Source organism: Papio anubis, chromosome 11 (assembly GCF_008728515.1).
Source record: "Papio anubis isolate 15944 chromosome 11, Panubis1.0, whole genome shotgun sequence".
NCBI lineage: Eukaryota > Metazoa > Chordata > Mammalia > Primates > Cercopithecidae > Papio > Papio anubis.
Window position 1 is genome coordinate 69,960,302 of NC_044986.1, and position 20,257 is coordinate 69,980,558.

General features: G+C 43.0%; 1 protein-coding gene across 4 annotated transcripts in view; it reads right to left on the reverse strand.

Moving 5' to 3' along the window:
* The window catches only part of ANXA7 (annexin A7), a 41,147-nt gene extending 26,772 nt beyond the window's left edge, over nucleotides 1-14,375 (reverse strand). For all 4 annotated transcript variants that reach the window (XM_009214699.4, XM_009214698.4, XM_003903771.5 and 1 more), the window contains exon 1: nucleotides 13,180-14,375. The gene's annotated coding sequence lies outside the window, so the exon portion shown is untranslated. The remainder of the gene's footprint in view (nucleotides 1-13,179) is intronic.
* Between the last annotated feature and the right edge of the window lie 5,882 nt (nucleotides 14,376-20,257).

Sequence of the window (20,257 nt, forward strand, 5' to 3'; positions counted from 1 at the left end):
ATTTTTTACTTCCGTTTATTTTTAAAGTATGCTTATTATCAGCACACTTTTAAATATCACCATACTTTTAAATGGAAAACTTCTAAATGGAAAACTTCAGTAGTTTTCTTACTACAAACAGAAGGTAATATTAAAATAAATACTTAGCTATTACAATAAAAAGTCCTTTCTAGGTGCCACAGAAATCCCCTCATATGGTGATATAACCACATTATGGGAAACAACGGTACAATGGTTAGGAGTTAACATTCTGGAGTCACATATACGTGGATTAAACTCTAGCTTTCTTTTTTTAAACTTTTTATTTTTGAGACAAGGTGTTGCTCTGTCACCCAGGCTGGGGTATAGCGGTGCAATTACAGCTCGCTGCAGCCTCGACCTCCTGGGCTCAAGTGATCCTCCCACCTCAACACCCCCTGCTGTAGCTGGGACCACAGGTGCGTACCACCATGACTGGTGAATTTTTGTATTTTTTTGTAGAGATGGGGTTTCACCATATTGCCCAGGCTGGTCTTGAACTCAAGTGATCTGCCTGCCTCATCCTCTCAAAGTGCTGGGATTACAGGCATAAGCCACAGAGCCCAGCCCGAAATTACTGTTTTAATGACACTTTGAAAATTATTCCTGTGTAGTTATGCTATCAATTTGACACATATTAGATCCATTTGTTTCATTTTGCTTTTGACTTTTAAGGTTTTAAAATTTTTTGATTTAGTTTTATAATTATATAAAACATTTTCTGGATTCTAAAGTCAAATCTACAAAACAAGATATGTTCAGAAACCTGTTAACTTCTAACCCTGTCCCTTACTATCTCCTACATATGATTACTTTTACAGTTTATCTACCTATCTTTAAGTACATAAGCTGATATGTCTATATTTGTATCCCCATTCCATTCTTACATAAAACATGCTGTTTTTTTTTTTTTTTTTTTTTTTTTTTTTTTTGAGACTCACTCTGTCGCCCAGGCTGGAGTACAGTGGCATGATCTCAACTCATTGCAACCTCCATCCCTTGGGTTCAAGTGATTCTCCTGCCTCAGCCTCCCAAGTAGCTGGGATTACAGGTGACTGCCACCGCGCCCAGCTACTTTTTGTATTTTTAGTAGAGATGGGGTTTCACCATCTTGGCCAGGCTGGTCTTGAACTACTAACCTGGTGATCCACCTGCCTCGGCCTCCCAAAGTGCTAGGATTACAGGCATGAGCCACTGCTCTTGGCCCATACTCTGTTTCTTTACTGGCTTTTTTCTCCTATTATGGCTATCATCCATAGTCTTCAATCCTTTTTAAAAACAACAACATAGGCCAGGCACAGTGGCTCATGCCTGTAAATCCCAGCACTTTGGAAGGCTGAGGCAGTAGAATCTCTTGCGGCCAGGAGTTTGAGATCAGCCTGGGCAACAAAGAGAGACCTCATCTCTACAAAAAGTAAAATAATTAGCCAGGCATGGTGGTGTGCACCTGTAGTGCCAGTTATTCAGAAGCCTGGACAGGAAGATCACTTGAGCCCAAGACTTCAAGGCTGTAGTGAGCTAGGATCGCACCACTGCACTCCAGCCTGGGCAACAGAGTGACACCGTGTACCTTAAAAAAAACAAACAAAAAACACAACTACATAGTACTTCAGTGTGTGGCTACATCATGGCTTATTTAATGGCAGACATCTGAGTTATTTCTACTCTTTTAACTATTAGTCTTGCAACGAACAGCCGTGTACAGGTACCTCTCTGTATATTTTGCCAATATTATCTTTGGGGAAGATTCCTAGAAATGGCATTGCTGAGACAAGCGGTAAAGGTGAATGTGATACTGCCCAATTCCCCTCCACAGGGGTTGTACCAATTTGCATTTTCACCAGCACTGCCAACAGAATTTTCCATCTAACATCCTGGATTTCTAGCTGTGTGAATATGGGCAAGTTACTTAGCTTCTCAAAGGAAGTTACTTAGCCTTTTTAGGCCTTATTTCTTCACCTATAAAATGGGATGTGAACATACCTACTTAAGGATGTTGTTGTAAGAATTAAGTAAAAGAATATAGGCAAAGCATTTAGCAGTGCTTGGAATAAATTAAGTCCTCAATAAATGTTAACTGCTATGATCACAGAGAACTGTGATATATAACACAAGAATATTAAAAAATAATTAGCACAAAGTTTGGCTTTTATTCATTCATTATAACACTTTCAGTATATTTACCTTCTCAATTTTATTAGACTTAGACTAATTTTAAAATTAAAATGCTTTCTGATGGAAAAAGAAAGTAGGGTGGTAGAGTGTGGTTAGTCTGAGATTAAGGAGGCATTCATATATTATCTATTCTGTGATAATAATGGTGATCAAAAGTTGATAGTCTTCTGATCAGCAAACATAACACTGGAAATATCTTTTAAAAACTGCAGTCTGTACCAGAAAGTTTGAAAGTTACGTTCTTCAAAAGGTACTCATTTCCATTTGGAAAAGTAAACAATAACCTGCACATCAAGTGATGTTAAGACATTACTATTTTTTTAGGTGTGATAATGGTATTATGATTTTCATCAAGTATTCTGATCTTTTAGAGATATACACTAAATATTTACAGACAAAATGATATGTCAGGGATTGTGTCAAAATAATATGCAGGAATATTATATATAATATAGTGCAGGAATTTAGACATAATAAGCAATCAGGAGTTGATAACTGTTCACGCTGGGTGATGAGTACATGGGATTCATTACACTCTCCTGTCCATTTTTGAAAAGACGGCTCATGTAAAATAAATGGAGCTAGTGTGGTTAAAAACAAATATCCCTATATATATACATGTATCTTCTGCATTTGAAGAAAACACTATTAACCTAAAGCAAATGCAAATAAACAGAGAAAAAACAAACATTCAAAAGAATACCCTCTTAGCCTGATCAAATCTAAAATACGGTCAGGCACAGTAGCTCACGTCTGTAATCTCAGCACCTTGGGAGGCCAATGCCGGTGGATCACTTGAGGTCAGAGACCAGCCTGACCAACATGGTGAAACCCTGTCTCTATTAAAAATACAAAAATTGGGGCTGGGCACGGTGGCTCACGCCTGTAATCCCAACACTTTGGGAGGCTGAGGAGGATCACAAGGTCAGGAGACTGAGGCCATCCAGGCTAACACAATGAAACCCCGTCTCTACAAAAAATACAAAAAATTAGCCGGGTGTGGTGGCACCCACCTGTAGTCCCAGCTACTTGGAAGGCTGAGGCAGGAGAATCACTTGAACCCGGGAGGCGGAGGTTGCAGTGAGCCAAGATTGCACCATTGCACTCCAGCCTGGGCCACAGAGCAAACTTCTGTCTCAAAAAAAAAAAGAAAAAAGAAAAAAGAAAAGGCTGGGCGCGGTGGCTCACGCCCGTAATCCCAGCACTTTGGGAGGCTGAGGCAGGTGGATCACCTGAGGTCGGGAGTTCGAGATCAGCCTGGCCAACATGGTAAAACGCTGTCTCTACTAAAAATACAAAAATTAGCCAGGCATGGTGGCATGTGCCTGTAATCCCAGCTATTCAGGAGGCTGAGGCAGGAGAATTGCTTGAGCCGAGATCACGCCACTGCACTCTAGCCTGGACGATAGGGCAAAACTCTGTTTCAACAACAACAAAAAAATCTAAAATACTATTAGTGATCAGATATAATATACCTGGCAAATATATCTATATAAAGTCAGTAATCACTTTTTTGGCATCTACAAGAAAACATTGCTACAAGTGGAGAGTGAATGATCAAAGGTTTAAACTAGGTTTTTAAAGGTGCTAGACACAGATAGGCAAGAAAGTAGAACAATGTTATTTGCAAGGCAAAAGGTGGGATGTAACTGTGAGGTGGAGGATCACCAAAATAGACTAAGGAGCAGATTAAGACAGAAGTCAGTTAGGAGGACTTCCGTATGTGTAGAATAAAATACTCATCATTCTCCACCACACCACTCTTAACATCCTTTATCTGTCAATAGCACCACTGCTTAAATTACCTAATACTCCAGTATAGTAAGAAACCCAGTATTTTTATCTTCTTTTTTTTTTTTTTTTTTTTTGAGACAGAGTTTCGCTCTAGTTGCCCCGGCTGGAGTGCAGTGGTGTGATCTCAGCTCACTGCAACCTCCACCTTCTGGGTTCAAGCGATTCTCCTGCCTCAGCCTCCTGAGTAACTGGGATTACAGGCACCCACCACCACACTGGCTTATTGTATTTCAGTAGAGAGGGGGTTTCTCCATGTTGGCCAGGCTGGTCTCGAACTCCTGACCTCAGGTGATCTGCCCACCTCGGCCTCCCAAAGAGCTGGGATCACAGGCATAAGCCACCATGCCTGGCCAAAACCCAGCATTTTTCTATCCATCCTTTGAAATGCCTCTCTTGTAATTTCTGTTCTCATGGTCACATACTTAGACCAAGTTTCATCACTTGATGCCTATCTTACTAAAACTCCTTCTCTGTTTATATTCTTGCTTATACTCTCTCACCCTCCCAATTTTCTCAGACACTGTCACTACACTTTCCTAAAATGCTACTCTTTCAGCAAACTGCTCTTCAGCTCAAAAATCATCAATGACTACTGCTAGAGTATCAGATGAAAATTAATTGGCCTGATATTCAGGTCTCCTTAGTATTGGCTCCAATTATTTATATATATATATATTTTTATATATATATATATATATATATTTTTTTTTTTTTTTTTTTTTGAGACGGAGTCTCACTCTGTCACCCAGGCTGGAGTGCAGTGGCCGGATCTCAGCTCACTGCAAGCTCCGCCTTTCGGGTTCACGCCATTCTCCTGCCTCAGCCTCCCGAGTAGCTGGGACTACAGGCGCCCGCCACCTCGCCCGGCTAGTTTTTTGTATTTTTTAGTAGAGACGGGGTTTCACCGGGTTAGCCAGGATGGTCTCGATCTCGTGACCTTGTGATCCGCCCGTCTCGGCCTCCCAAAGTGCTGGGATTACAGGCTTGAGCCACCGCGCCCAGCCTATTATATATATATTTTTGAGATGGTTTCTTGCTCTATTGCCCAGGCTGGAGTATAGTAGCGCGACATTAGCTCACTGCAGCCTTGATTTCCTGGACTCAGATGATCCTCTTATCTCAGTCTTCCAAAGAGCTGAGACTACAGGTGCACATCACCATACCTGGCTAATTTTTTGTATTTTTAGTAAAGACGGGGTTTCACCATGCTGCCCAGGCTGATCTTGAACTCCTGGGTTCAAGAGATCCACCCGCCTCAGCCTCCCAAAGTGCTAGGATTACAGGCATGAGCCACCGCATCCAGCCTCTATTTATCTATTTAATTCATTTCTTACCAACACCTAACCCGTGTCAATGCAAAATCTCTAACACTTGAACTATTCCCAGCATTCCTTTGCTTAAGCCATTCTTATCATTAACGGACTTGGCCCTCAACCCTGGGCTTACTCACCCCTCCTATCTAGCTCAAGTCTTCTCTCTTCCTTCTTTGAACAACGAGGTTGACTAAAATAGTGTTTCCCAATGTTTTCTTTTTGAGACAGTTTTGTTCTATTGCCCAGGCTGGAATGCAGTGGCACAATCTCGGATCACTGCAGCCTCGCCTCCTGGGTTCAAGCGATTCTCCTCCTTCAGCATCCCAAGTAACTGAGACTACAGGTGCACACCACCACACCTGCTTAATTTTTGTATTTTTAGTGGAGACAGGGTTTCACTATGTTGGCCAGGCTGGTCACAAACTCCTGACCGCAAGTGATCTGCCTGCGTCAGCCTCCCAAAGTGCTGGGATTACAGGCGTGAGCTACCGCGCCTGGCCTCAAACTTTAATGTATATATGAATCCCTAGGGATCTTGTTAAAATAGAGACTTTAATTCCGTAGCTCCAGGATGGGGCCTGAGATTCTGCATTTCTAAAGCTTTCAGGTGATATGGCTTCTGCAGGTCTGTGATTCACACTCTGATACCAGAATACTTCGGGATTTCTGGATCTACACCTAATTTTCTCAATTTGTAAATATATGTTTTGGCACTTCTCATCAATATAGCTATAAATGATTCATATTTCTTTTATACCAAGATGCCAAATAAACCCAACTCAAGTCAACGTTTATGAACGTCCACTGTGTAATAAGCACTGTCCTAGGTGCTGATAGAAAGATTGAGAATAAGTATTCAGCCTTTTGAGTACACAGTATAGGAAAATGAGATAATATAGTGTCTCTTATGACAGGAACACAGGATAGAAGCTAAAAATGTGCTGAATTGAGAATAAATGGACATAGATTGAATCAAGGCTGTAAGTCAATAAGAAACATAAAATGATACAAAAACTGACCCAGTCAATTCTAAATTGTCATTTGGGATCCCAAAGGGCTGGATATAAAAACAGGGACAGGCTAATTGTTTTTTGCTTTTTTCTTTTCTAAGCCTGGTTTGTATAAAGAGTAAAGGAGAGGCAAAAGCTCTAAAGAATGGTCAGATAGGCTGGGCGCAGTGGCTCAAGCCTGTAATCCCAGCACTTTGGGAGGCCGAGACGGGTGGATCACGAGGTCAGGAGATCGAGACCATCCTGGCGAACACGGTGAAACCCCGTCTCTACTAAAAAATACAAAAAACTAGCCGGGCGAGATGGCGGGCGCCTGTAGTCCCAGTTACTTGGGAGGCTGAGGCAGGAGAATGGCGTAAACCCGGGAGGCGGAGCTTGCAGTGAGCTGAGATCCGGCCACTGCACTCCAGCCCGGGCCCCAGAGCGAGACTCTGTCTCAAAAAAAAAAAAAAAAAAAAAAAGAATGGTCAGATAGGCTGGGCACAGTGGCTCACACCTATAATCCCAAAACTCTGGGAGGGGAGGGAAGGGGGAAGGGGAAAGGTAAGGGAAAGGAAAGGACAAGACAAAACAAGGAAAAAGAAAAAGAAAAGAAAAGTAGATAGACAAAGGACAAAAGGGTCAGGGTCAAAATAAAGGAAAAAAAATCTGAAATTAATTTATGAGATAAATTAATAGTAATCTGAAAGGCAATAAGCAGTTATAGTACCAAAGACTTCATAAGCAATTTAAATTTCTAAGTCTCAAGAAATTGTTCCAGTGACAAAACCTATATCTAAATTCTTTAGCTACTATCCTAAATCTTACCTTTGAGAGCCTGAAGGAATTATGTCAACAAAAATGAAAATAAGGCAAAGATTATCTGTATATAATAAAAATTAAAGCAATTTTAAGAAAGTGAATTTTGGTACATTTTGAAAAACAATTATATAAAAGACTAGAATGCAATTCCATTTCCAGGAATGTACCTTATAGAAATACTTGCACAAGGACAAAATTATATACGTACAAGGCTATTCATTGCAGTATTTTTGTAATAGGAAAAGGTTAAAAACCACCTGAACGTCCATCAACAAGGGACAGGTGTCATCCCAGGGATGCAGGAATGATTTAACATATACAAGTCAATAAATGCGATGTATCACATAAACATAATTAAAAACAAAAACCATATGATCATCTCAATAGATGCAGAAAAAGCATTCAACAAAATCCAGCACCCCTTTACAATAAAAAAACTCTCAACAAACGAGGTATAGAAAGGACCTAACTCAAAATAATAAAAGCCATATACAATGACAAAGCCAACATCATACTGAATGGGGAAAAGTTGAAAGCATTCCCCCTAAGAACAGGAACAAGACAAGGACGTCCACTTTCACCACTCCTATTAGAGGGAAAGCAAGAGAAAGCAATAAAGTGCATCCAAATTGGAAAAGAGGAAATCAAACTATCACTGTTTGCAGATGTTATGACTATATACCAAGGAAATCCTAAAGACTCCAACAGACTCTTAGATTTGATAAATGAAATCAGTAAAGTCTCAGGTTACAAAATCAATGTACACAAATCAGTAACACTGCTAGATACCAAAAACGTCCAAGCTGAGAATCAAATCAAGAACTCAATCCCTTTTACAACAGCTGCAAAAATAAAATATAAATAGAATACCTAGGAATATGCTTAACCAAGGAGATGACAGATCTCTACAAGGAGAACTACAAAATACTGCTGAAAGAAATCATAGATGACACAAACAAATGGAAACTCATCCCGTGCTCACGGATTGGAAGAATCAATATTGTGAAAATGACTATACTGCCCAAAGCAATCTACAGATTCAATGCAATTCCCATCAAAATACCAAGATCATTTTTCACAGAAGTAGAAAAAACAATCCTAGCATTTATATGGAACGAAAACGAGCCTGAATAGCCAAAGCAATCCCAAGCAAAAAGACAAATTTGGAGACCTCACATTACCAGACTTCAAATACACTACAAGCCTATAGCTACCAGAACAGCATGGTACTGGTATAAAAGTAGGCACATAGACCAATGGAACAAAATAGAGAACCCAGAAATAAAGCCAAATACATACAGCCAACTGCTCTTTGACAAAGCACACAAAAACAAAAGTTGGGGAATGGACACCCTATTTAATAAATGATGCTGGGAAAACTGGCAAGCCACATGAAGATGAAACTGGATCCCTATCTATCACCCTATACAAAAATCAACTCAAGTTGATAAAAGATTTAAATATAAGACCTGAAACTATAAAAATTCTAGAACATTGGAAACAGTCTTCTAAACACTGGCCTAGGCAAAGAATTCATGACTAAGACCCCAAAAGCAAATGCAGCAAAAACAAAAATAAATAGATGGGACCTAATTAAACTAAAAAGCTTCTGCACAGCAAAAGAAATAAACAGAGTAAACAGACCACCAACAGAATGGGAGAAAATATTTGTAAATTATGCATCCAACAAAGGACTAGTATCCAGAATCTACAAGGAACTGAAATCAAAAGAAAAAAAACAATTGCATTAAAAACTGAGCAAAGGACATGAATAGACATTTCTCAAAAGAAGATATACAAACGGCCAACAAACATGAAATAAATGTTCAACATCATTAATCATCAGGGAAATGCAAATTAACCACAATGAGATACCACCTTGCTTCTACAGGAATGGTCATTATTAAAAAGCCAAAAAAAGGGCCTGGCGCGGTAGTCCACATGTGTAATCCCAGCACTTTGTGAGGCCGAGGTGGGCAGATCACCTGAAGAGGTCAGGAGTTTAAGACTAGCCTGAACGGCATGGAGAAACCTGTCTCTACTAAAAATACAAAATTAGCTGGGCATGGTGGCACATGCCTGTAATCCCAGCTACTCAGGAGGATGAGTTAGAAGAATTGCTTGAATCCGGGAGGCAAAGGTTGGGGTGAGCCGAGATGGCACCACTGCACTCCAGCCTGGGCAATAAGAGCAAGACTCAGTCTCAAAAAAAAAAAAAAAAAGTCAAAACACAATAGATGTTGGTGTGGATGTGGGGAAAAGGGACCACTTATTACACTGCTATACAGCCTCTACAGAAAACAGTATGGAGACTCCTTAAAGAGCTAAAAATAGATCTACCTTTTCACCCAGAAATTCCATTGCTGGGTATCTACCCAAAGGAAAGGAAGTCATTATATGAAAAAGACTTTTGCACATGTATATTTATAGCGGCACAATTCACAACTGCAAAGATGTGGAATCAACCTAAGTGCCCATCAACTGAGTGGATAAAGAAAATGTGGTATACATAAACCATGGAATACTACTCAGCCATTAAAAGGAACAAAATAATGTCTTTTGCAGCAGCTTGGATTAAGCTGGAGGCAATTTTTCTAGGTGAAGTAACACAGGGGTGGAAAACCAAAAGCCGTATGTTCTCACATTATAGGTGGAAGTTAAGCTATGAGTATGCAAAGGCATAGGTATGAAGTGTTATAATGGACTTTAGAGACTCAGAAAGGGGTGGGTGAAAGGGGGCTAGGAATAAAAACTACACATTAGGTACAATGTACATTACTTGGGTGACTAAAATCTCAGAATTCACCACCATATAATTCATCCATGTAACAAAACACCACTTGTACTCCAAAAGCTGCTGAAATTTTATCTTTTATTTTTTTTGGAGATGGAGTCTTGCTCTATCATCCAGGCTGGAGTGCAGTGGTGTGATCTCCATTCAATGCAACCTCCACCTCCCAGGTTCAAGCGATTCTCCTGTCTCGGCTTCCCAAGTAGCTGGGATTACAAGCACGTGCCACCACACCCGGCTAAATTTTGTATTTTTAGTAGAGACACGGTTTCACCCTGTTGGCCAGGTTGGTCTCGAACTCCTGACCTCAGGTGATCCACCCACCTCGGCTTCCCAAAATGCTGGAATTACAGGCGTGAGTCACTGTGCCGGGCCACTGCTGAAATTTTTAAAAAGGAGGGACAGGTGAAACAGATTATGGATAGCCATACAAGGAGGTGTTATGTGGTTATTAAAAATGAGGCAGCTTTTTTGTTTTTTTTACCCATATATGAAACCATCTGTAACACATATCAATGAAAAAAAAAAAGGCAAAGGGAAAAACTGCATAGTGTGCAGCCATATGTGTAAAAAATGTACTGATTTGGACCTATAGAATATCCCTGAAAGGACACTCAAGGAAGTAGAAAACAGTGACTGTCTCCTGCATGAAGAACTGGGACACAATGGAGAAGACTATTTACTTTTCTCTTTCACTCTTTTTTTTTTTTTTTTTTGAAATGGAGTCTCACTCTGTTGCCAGGCTGGAGTGCAGTGGTGCGATCTCAGTTCACTGCAACCTCCACCTCCTGGGTTCAAGAGATTCTTCTGCCTCAGCCTCCTGAGTAGCTGGGACTACAGGCGCGTGCCACCAAGCCCGGCTAATTTTTGTATTTTTAGTAGAGACGGGCTAGCACCGTGTTAGCCAGGATGGTCTCGATCTCCTGATCTCCTGATCTGCCTGCCTCGGCCTCCCAAAGTGCTGAGATTACAGGCGTCAGTCACTGCACCGGCAAAGACTGACTTTTCAATGTACTTTAGCCCTTAGAATTGTTCATATATCATTTATTCAAGAGGCAGATTTTAAACGTTTTTGTAAAAAGCTAAATAACGCCCAGAGTGACTCAAAAAAGTTCTCAACTTTGCCCAAATGAACAGAGTTTTTGTTTTTTGTTTTTTTGAGAGGGAGTCTCACTCTGTCGCCCAGGTTGGTATGCAGTGGCACAATCACGGCTTACTGCAACTTCCGCCTCCCGGGTTCATGCCATTCTCCTCCCTCAGCCTCCTGAGTAGCTGGGACTACAGGCGCCTACCACCACGCCCGGCAAATTTTTTGTATTTTTAGTAGAGACGGGATTTCCCCCTGTTAACCGGGATGGTCTTGATATCCTGACCTCGTGATCCACCCGCCTCGGCCTCCCAAAGTGCTGGAATTACAGGCGTGAGCCACTGCGCCCGGCCTTGTTTTTTGTTTTTTTTTGGGGGGGGACAGTCTCTCTGCCGATCAGGCTGCAGTGCAGTGGCGATCTCAGCTCATTGCAACCTCCGCCTCCGGGGTTCAAGTGACTCTCCTGCCTCAGCCTCCAGAGTGGCTGCCATTACAGGCGCGCACCACCACGCCCAGCTAATTTTTGTATTTTTAAGTAGAGACAGGGTTTCACCGTGTTGGTCAAGCTGGTCTCGAACTCCTCCTGACCTCGTGATCCTCCCGCCTCGGACTCCCAAAGTGCTGGGATTACAGGCATGAGCCATCGCACTCGGCCTTTTTTTTTTTTTTTTTTTTTTTTTTTTTTTTTTTTTAAACATTCTCTGCTGTTAGCAACCACTTTTAAAAGGCTAGAAAATCATTTTTGGTTTTCCAAACCATCTCCACCCAGTGAGTCAGTCAGTAAGAGGGCTGGGTCTCACCGTTTCTCACAGATGGCATGAAGCCCAGGAAACCAAGAGGCAGCTGTTGCAAATTTATGGGGGGAAAAAATACACGAAACAGGAAGGGTGACTGAAGATAACGCGCAACAGCGAATACAATTTTGCAAAACCGGCCTCTAGGTCTGGTAGGATCATTTAAATCAGTCAGCGATTTGGAGAAAGAACGTGGAGGCATGGCTAGTCCTCTGCACGGACAGGTAGGTAGTCACCCATCAGTGAGGACTGAAAGTTTGCAGTGTCCAAAATTATCTCTTCTACCTATTTAGGGCTTGAAACTCTTTCCTTGCCTGGAAGGTAACTCATTACACTCACATCATCTAATTCGGACACATTTAGCAGATTAGCTGGCTATCAGCTGGCAAAAATTATGGCATTTACGGCAGCCGGAAGATAACAGCGTCATGTCTGTCACTTTAGGGTGGACATCAGCCATCTACCTCTGCACCTTGGTTTCCTTGGGCAGTTTTTGCACAGGACGAGCTAATTTCTTTTTTTTTTTTTTTTTTTTTTTTTGAGACGGAGTCTCGCTCTGTCACCCAGGCTGGAGTACAGTGGCCGGATCTCAGCTCACTGCAAGCTCCGCCTCCCGGGTTTACGCCATTCTCCTGCCTCAGCCTCCCGAGTAGCTGGGACTACAGGCGCCCGCCACCACGCCCGGCTAATTTTTTGTATTTTTAGTAGAGACGGGGTTTCACCGTGTTAGCCCGGATGGTCTTGATCTCCTGACCTCGTGATCTGCCCGTCTCGGCCTCCCAAAGTGCTGGGATTACAGGCTTGAGCCACCGCGCCCGGCCAGGACGAGCTAATTTCAACACACATTTGCTGCTGGTCGGGGAACAGGAATTAAATATGGACTGCTATCCTAGAAGAGCTTCCAAGAACTGTAAACGAGAACCAGTGTAAAACCTTGGCCTGGCGCATTCTGTCCTACGCTTCACTAAGCACAGTAAAAATTTCCCAAGTTTCCCTAAATTCGCTGTGTCACCGGAAAGTACAGCCACCACCAGCCAGATGGCTTTCAGCACTGCCCGTGCGTTTCCCTACTCAGCCTCCCGCAAGGCGGCTGGGCCACGCTCCGGCCTCAGCCCCTCCACCTGACCGAGGGCGGGGCGCCACTGGTCCCTGGGATTTCCAAACGGACCGAAGGGCTTCCCGTAAGCCGCGCCGGCCGCCTCACCCACGCCACCCCAACACACCCTGGCCGGCAGCCCGGCTCCGAGAGGCGCACACCGGGTCGCCGCCACCCGGGAGGCCCACACGGCCCTTCAGACGCGCCCCACCAGCTCCGGGACAGCGGCGCCCAGAGCAGGCCGAGGGCAAGACCACCGAGGCGGACAAGGTGGGAAGGGGAGGGGGCGCCGCTCCTCACCTGACCCCGGCAGCAGCGTCACAGCCCAACGCGGTCGCCCGCAAGATGGAGCCGGGGGCGGGCCCAGGGAAGGCGGGGCGTCTCGCGAGCCCGTTAGGATCGCTGCTGCAGCCGGGAACGCCCCCGAAGCCGGAGGGGGCGGTGCAGGGAGCGGGCTGTCCCTGAGTCCCGCCCCTAGGCTCCACCTGAGAGAAAGACTCTCCCTTCGTGTGGCCCAGTGGATTTTTAATCACATTTATCTGTCGCAAGGACCCTGAGCCAATCCCTTTTAAGGCTGCCTCAAGTCACCTAGGAAGTTGCAGCAGTCCTGGGGGTATCCGGGGCCCCTTCAGTGGTGGGCAGTAGAGAAGGGCTGAGACAGGGAGGCTGGTGCAGCCTCTCCGCCTTTGAAATGCCGTTCTCCAGGTATTTTCTGGGGACAAACACAGCGTTTTTTGTCAGCCTCCTGTGAAAGTAATATTTGTGGGAAATCTTAGTTGGAACTGTAGATGAACTAATCAAAATCACTCCCGAAGGGAGTTGTTAGGTGGTTGTAGGCTCCCCTCGTGGGCTTGAGCATTAAACACACATTAGCATTAAACATTCGAGGCAATTACAAGGGCTCAGATCAATATTTTAAACTCGTTAAGGAATTTATATTACAGAGCAAAAACCAATCAGCTACCTTTTAGAGTGGTAAAAGGTAGTTTCTGGGTGTGGTCCCTGGAACAGCATCATCATAATACTGGAAACGTGTTAGTAATGCAGATTATTGAACTCCACCTTAGATCTACTGAATCAAACTCCCGGGATGGTGCCCAGCAATCTGTTTTAACAAGTCCTCCAGGTGGTTTTGATGCACACTAAAGTTTGCACATCTGATGCACATCAACTTATTCCTCTATACACTTTTCTACCCAAAAGCTTCCTCATGGGGGTGGAATAGAGTGGACTACGATTTTAAATGGGAAGAGCAAGCAAAATATACATGGCTTCCAAATAAGTGTGTGGAGTGAAAAGTATTTGAGGAAGGTCACTGCCTGATTTAACAATGGTAGACAAAACTGCACAACTCTCTGGGTGACCAGCATTAATTCCCTGGCGCCCAAGTCTGTCTACCTGGAAAATAACAGGACTTTCTGTCCTACCTACCCCAGAGACCTCCAGGATTTAAGCATTGCCTGAGAAGCCTACTCTGTTCATTCTACAGAGTTCCCTTTGTGAGCTCATTCCAAACCCTCCCTCTGCCTTAATTACCACAATAACAGGGTATTTGCCAAACCTGTTATTTCTAGTCCACTTTCCTGAGCTGCAGGAATAGTCCAATAGTCTACCATGACATTTGCCATTTCATCCTTTCAATTCATCCTTTCTTCCTAGCATAAAAGGCGTTCCAGGATCGGAGACCCTTCCCTCCTGCAACCTCTGCTTAGAAAGCACTGCTCGGCCGGGCGCGGTGGCTCAAGCCTGTAATCCCAGCACTTTGGGAGGCCGAGACGGGTGGATCACGAGGTCAGGAGATCGAGACCATCCTGGCTAACACGGTGATACCCCGTCTCTACTAAGAAATACAAAAAACTAGCCGGGCGAGGTGGCGGACGCCTGTAGTCCCAGCTACTCGGGAGGCTGAGGCCGGAGAATGGCGTGAACCCGGGAGGCGGAGCTTGCAGTGAGCTGAGATCCGGCCACTGCACTCTAGCCTGGGCTACAGAGCGAGACTCCGTCTCAAAAAAAAAAAAAAAAAGAAAAAAAAAAAAAGAAAGCACTGCTCAGCTTTTAACAATTATTCATCTAATTAGACTTGTTTCCAAGGTTGCTCATCTCCCTCTTGCTCCAATAAACTCTTCCTGATCTTTTTTGGAGTCAACTGGACCTTTTTAAATTTTTTAATTTTTTGGAGACAGTGTCTTGCTCTGTCACCCAGGCTGGAGTGCTGTGGTGCGATCTAGGCTTACCGCAACCTCTGCCTCCTGGGTTCAAGCAATTCTCATGCCTCAGCCTCCCGTGTAGCTGGTAGGCATGTCACCACGCCCAGCTAATTTTTTGTATTTTTAGTACAGATGGGGTTTCGCCATGTTGGCCAGGCTGGTCTCAAACTCCTGGCCTCAAGCGATCCACCTGCCTCAGTCTCCCAAAGTGCTGGGTGTATTACAGGCATGAGCCACCATGCCTGGGTCAACATCTCTGAAGGCCATTGTATGTCCCAGAGTTCATGTGAAATAAGAGGCATCATGCTTCTAATGTGAACATCCCACTGTGTCAGTCTGGTTTTTTGTTTGTTTGTTTTCGGTTTTTTGAGACAGAGTCTCATTCTGTTGCCCAGGCTGGAGTACAATGGCACGATCTCACCTCATAGCAACCTCTGCCTCCCAGGTTCAAGCAATTCTCCTGCCTCAGCCTCCCAAGTAGCCGGGATTACAGGCGTCCACCACCACGCTGGGCTAATTTTTTTTTTTTTTTTGAGACAGAGTCTTGCTCTGTCGCCTAGGCTGGAAGGAGTACAGTGGCACAATCTCAGTTTACTGCAAGCTCCGCCTCCCAGGTTAACACCATTCTCCTGCCTCAGCCTCCCCAGTAGCTGGGACTACAGGCATCTGCCACCACGCCCGGCTAATTTTTTGTATTTTTAGTAGAGACGGGGTTTCACCGTGTTAGCCAGGATGGTCTCGATCTCCTGACCTTGTGATCCACCCGCCTCGGCCTCCCAAAGTGCTGGGATTACAGGCGTGAGCCACCATGCCTGGCCTTCACTTTCCTTAATTACTAACTTCTGAACACAGTGGTCTTTGGTCCAAACATACCAAGCTTGTGACCAAATGCAACAGAGATTCTCAGGACCTTTGCACTTGCTATTGCTTCTACTGGGAATGTTCTCCATGGTGTCATCTCAAATGTCTCCTGGCTGGACGAAGTGGCTCATGCCTGTAATCCTAGCACTTTGGGAGTCCCAAGGCAGTCAGATCACTTAAACCCAGGAGTTGGAGACCAGCCTGGGCAACATGGTGAGACCCCATCTCTACAAAAAATATAAAAATTAGGCATAGTAGTGTGCACTTGTAATCCCATCTATGTAGGAGGCTCACAGGGGAGAATCACTTGAACCCAGGAGGCAGAGGCTATAGTAAGCCAAGATCTCACTACTACACTCCAGCCTGGGTGACAGAGCCCGACCCTGTGTCAAACCAACAAAAAATGTCATCTCCTCAGAGAGGTACTTCCTGAACATTAGTAGCTGCCACCAGCACAACCACCACTACCAGCTATGCTCATTATTTAATTTTCCTTATACCACTTAAAAGCATCTGAAATTCTGTGTTTATTGTTTTTGTCCCCAACTAGAATGTAAGCTCCTTGAGAACAGGGATATCTTTAGAGCCTAGTAGTGAGTGTTTGATAAATAATTGTCTGATTGACTACAATAGGGTCTCCAAAACCCAAGCCAACTACTTCATCTGGTGATCAGCCAAATATAGATTTATTTCCAACACTGGAAAAAACTGGCTCTGATAGATCTACTGAGAGAACCCATGTGTTACCCTAAAGGATTTTCAAAGGTAGTTTTGAAAATATTTTTTTCATTTCATATGCTGACTTTAGAAAATATAACTCCATTATATTGTCCTTGCTTTTGTCAGTCTCCTATTAAGGGCAGAAGCCATCTTAGAATCAGCATTTGACAATAAGCTAGGCATTTGGACTTTTATGTACTATCACCACCATTCTACTAAATTGGATGTTTTTGTGCCACCTGTTACTGTGTAGTTTCTAATTATATTCTGGCTGACAGATACATCACCCTTCATCCATCACAATCAGCAAACAAATCCTATAGATTTTACTTTCATGTTCTACCTGCAAAATGTCACTACTTATTTACTTTACTTGTAGTTAAAAATTACCTCTTGCTCTCTATACCTACTGATATAATCTTAGCTGACACCTACATTATCTCTTGTCTGAACCATGACAGTAGTGTCCTAACTGGATTTTCCATTACCAAACCATCTTACACACTACTGCTAGTTCAATCTATGTTACTGAGCAAAATTCAAAATGGTATTTATCAAATAATAGCTACTAAGGACATACTATTTGCTAGGTACTGTGTTAAGGATTTAAATATCCTTATTTTTTACATTCTCTAAGATTAAAAAAATTTGGTAACAGCTTTACTGAAATATAATTCACCCATATGTGTACAATTCAATGATTCTTAGTACATTCAGAGTTGTGCATCTATCACCACAATCAATTTTAGAATGGTTATATCCCATACCCTTTACCCATCACCCCCAATACCCCTATACTCCCCCTCCACATGCAGCCACTAATCTACTTTGTCTCCATAGACTTGTCTATTCTGAACATTTCACATAAATGCACTTGTACAGAATGTAGTCTTTTGTAACTGGCTTTCATATTGTAGCATGAATCAGTATTTCATTACTTTTATGGTCAAATACTATTTCCTTGTAAGGATTTACCACATTTTGCTTATCCATTCATAAGCTGATGGATATTTTGGTTGTTTTCATCTTTTGGCTATCATGAATAACGCTGCTATGAATATTTATATACATATGATTTCATTTCTCATGGGTACAAACCTATGAGCAAAACTGCTGGGTCAAATGGTAAGTCAATTTTTAACTTTTATTTATTTATTTATTTATTTTTAAGGGGCAGGGTCTTGACTCATTGCCCAGGCTGGTCTCAAACTCCTGGCTTTAAGCAATACTCCTAGCTCAGCCTCCCAAAGTGCTGGGATTACAGGCGTGAGTCATCATTACCTGGCCCTCAATGTTTAACTGTTTGAGGAACTGCCAGACTGTTGTTTTCCAAATTGGCTGCATCATACATTCCCACCAGCACTGTTATGAAGGTTACAATTTCTTCAGATCCTCATCAACACTTGTTACTACCTCTTTTTTTTTTTTAATCATAGCCACCGTAGTGGGTAGGAAGTGGTATCTCATTGTAATTTTAATTTGTATTCCTTAATGATTGATGATGTTGAGCATCTTTTTATGTACTTATTAGCCATTTGTACATCTTTTTTGGGGAAATGTATGTTCAGATCCTTTGCCCATTTTTTAATTGGGTTATCTGTCCTTTTAAGTTGTAGGTCCCTTATCAGACATACAATTTGTGAATATTTTCTCTCATTCTTTACACTTTTTTTTGGGGGGGGGGGACAGGATCTCGCTCTGTCACCCAGGCCGGAGTGTGATCATGGCTCACTGCAGCCTCCTGGGCTCAAGTGATCTTTCCATCTCAGCCTCCCAAGTACTGTGACTACAGGCGTGCGCCACCATGCCCAGCTAATTTTTTCTTTTTTGTAGAGATAGGTCTATGTTGCTTAGGCTCATCTTGAACTTCTGGGCTTAAGCAGTCCTCCCGTCTTTGCCTCCTAAAATGTTGGGATTTCAGGTGTGAGCCACCACATCTGGCCCAAAATTTTAAATTTTGATAGTCTAATTTATTTATTTTTATTTTGGTTGCTTGTGCTTTTGGTGTCACATCTAAGAAAACATTGCCCAATGTAAGTTCATGAAGATTTTACCCTTTATTTTCTTTGAAGAGTTTGTTTTAGGTATTTGAACCATTTTGAGTTAATCTTTGTATATCGTGTGAGGTGAGGGTGTAATTTTATTCTTCTGCACATGGATATCCAGTTGTCCGAGCACTATTTGTTGAAAAGTCTGTTCTTTTCCCAATTAATTGCTTATGTACCCTTGTCAAGAAGCAATTGACCATAAATGTTAAGGTTTTTTTTCTTTTCTTTTCTTTTTGAGACAGGTTCTCACTTTTCACCCAGGCTGGAGTGCAGTGGCGCAATCTTGGCTCACTGCAGCCTCAACCTCCTGGGCTTAAGCGATCCTCACACCTCAGCCCCTCAAGTAGCTAGGACTACAGGTATGTGTTACCATGCCCAGCTAATTTTTTTTTGTATTTTTTTTAGAGACAGGGTTTCAGGATGTTGCCCACACTGGTCTCAAGCTCCTGAGCTCAAACAATCTGCTTGCCTCCACCTCCCAAAGTGCTGGGACTACAGGCATGAACCACTATGCCCTGCTATTCTTGTTACAGTCTGAATGTTTTGTGACCCTCCTCCACCTCAACACATACACATACATACACCACACACACACACACACATATACAGATTTACATGTTGAAATCCTAACCTCTGGCTTTAGGAGGTTGGATCTTTGGGAAATGATTAGGTCATGAGAGCAGAGCCCTCATGAGTGGGATTAGGGTCCTTGTAAAAGAGGAAAGAGTTAGCTCAGTCACCCCTTCCACAGTAACAACATGCCCTTCCCAGACAGAAAATCTGCTAGTGCCTTGATCTTGGACTTTCCAGCTTCCAGAAATGTGGAAAATAAATTTGATGTTTACAAGCCACACAGTTTACAGTATTTTGTTACAGCAGCCCAAGCAGACTAAGACAATTCTCAATTCTATTGCACTGACCTATATGTCTATTCTATGCCAGTATCACATTGTCTTGACTACTACTATTTTGTACAGGTTAAACATCCCTAATCCAAAAATCCGAAATTCAAAATACTCCAAAATCTAAAGCTTTTTGAGTACCGAGATCCAAAATGTTCCAAAACCTGAAACTTTTGGAGTGCCGACATAGCACTCAAAGGAAATGCTCACGGGAGCATTTTGGGTTTTCAGATTAGGGATATTGAACTGGTAAGTATATAATGATTATAGGTTTTGGAACTGGGGGCTGGGCACAGTGGCTCATGTCTGTAATCCCAGCACTTTGGGAGGCTGAGGAGGGTGGATCTCTTGAGCTCAGGAGTTCAAAAACAGCCTGGGCAACATGACAAAATCCTGTCTCTACAAAAAATACAAAAATTGGCTGGGCGTGGTGGCTTGCACTTGTGGTCCCAGCTACTAGGGAGGCTGAGGTGGGAGGATCACTTGAGCCGGGTGGGTGGGCGGGGGCAAAGGTCGCAGTGAATCAGGATAGGACCACTGCATTCCAGTCTGGGCAACAGCGAGACTCTGTCTCAAAAAAAAAAAAAAAAAAAAAAGAAAGAAAGAAATTGGGATGTGTGAGTTCTCCAACTTTGCAAAC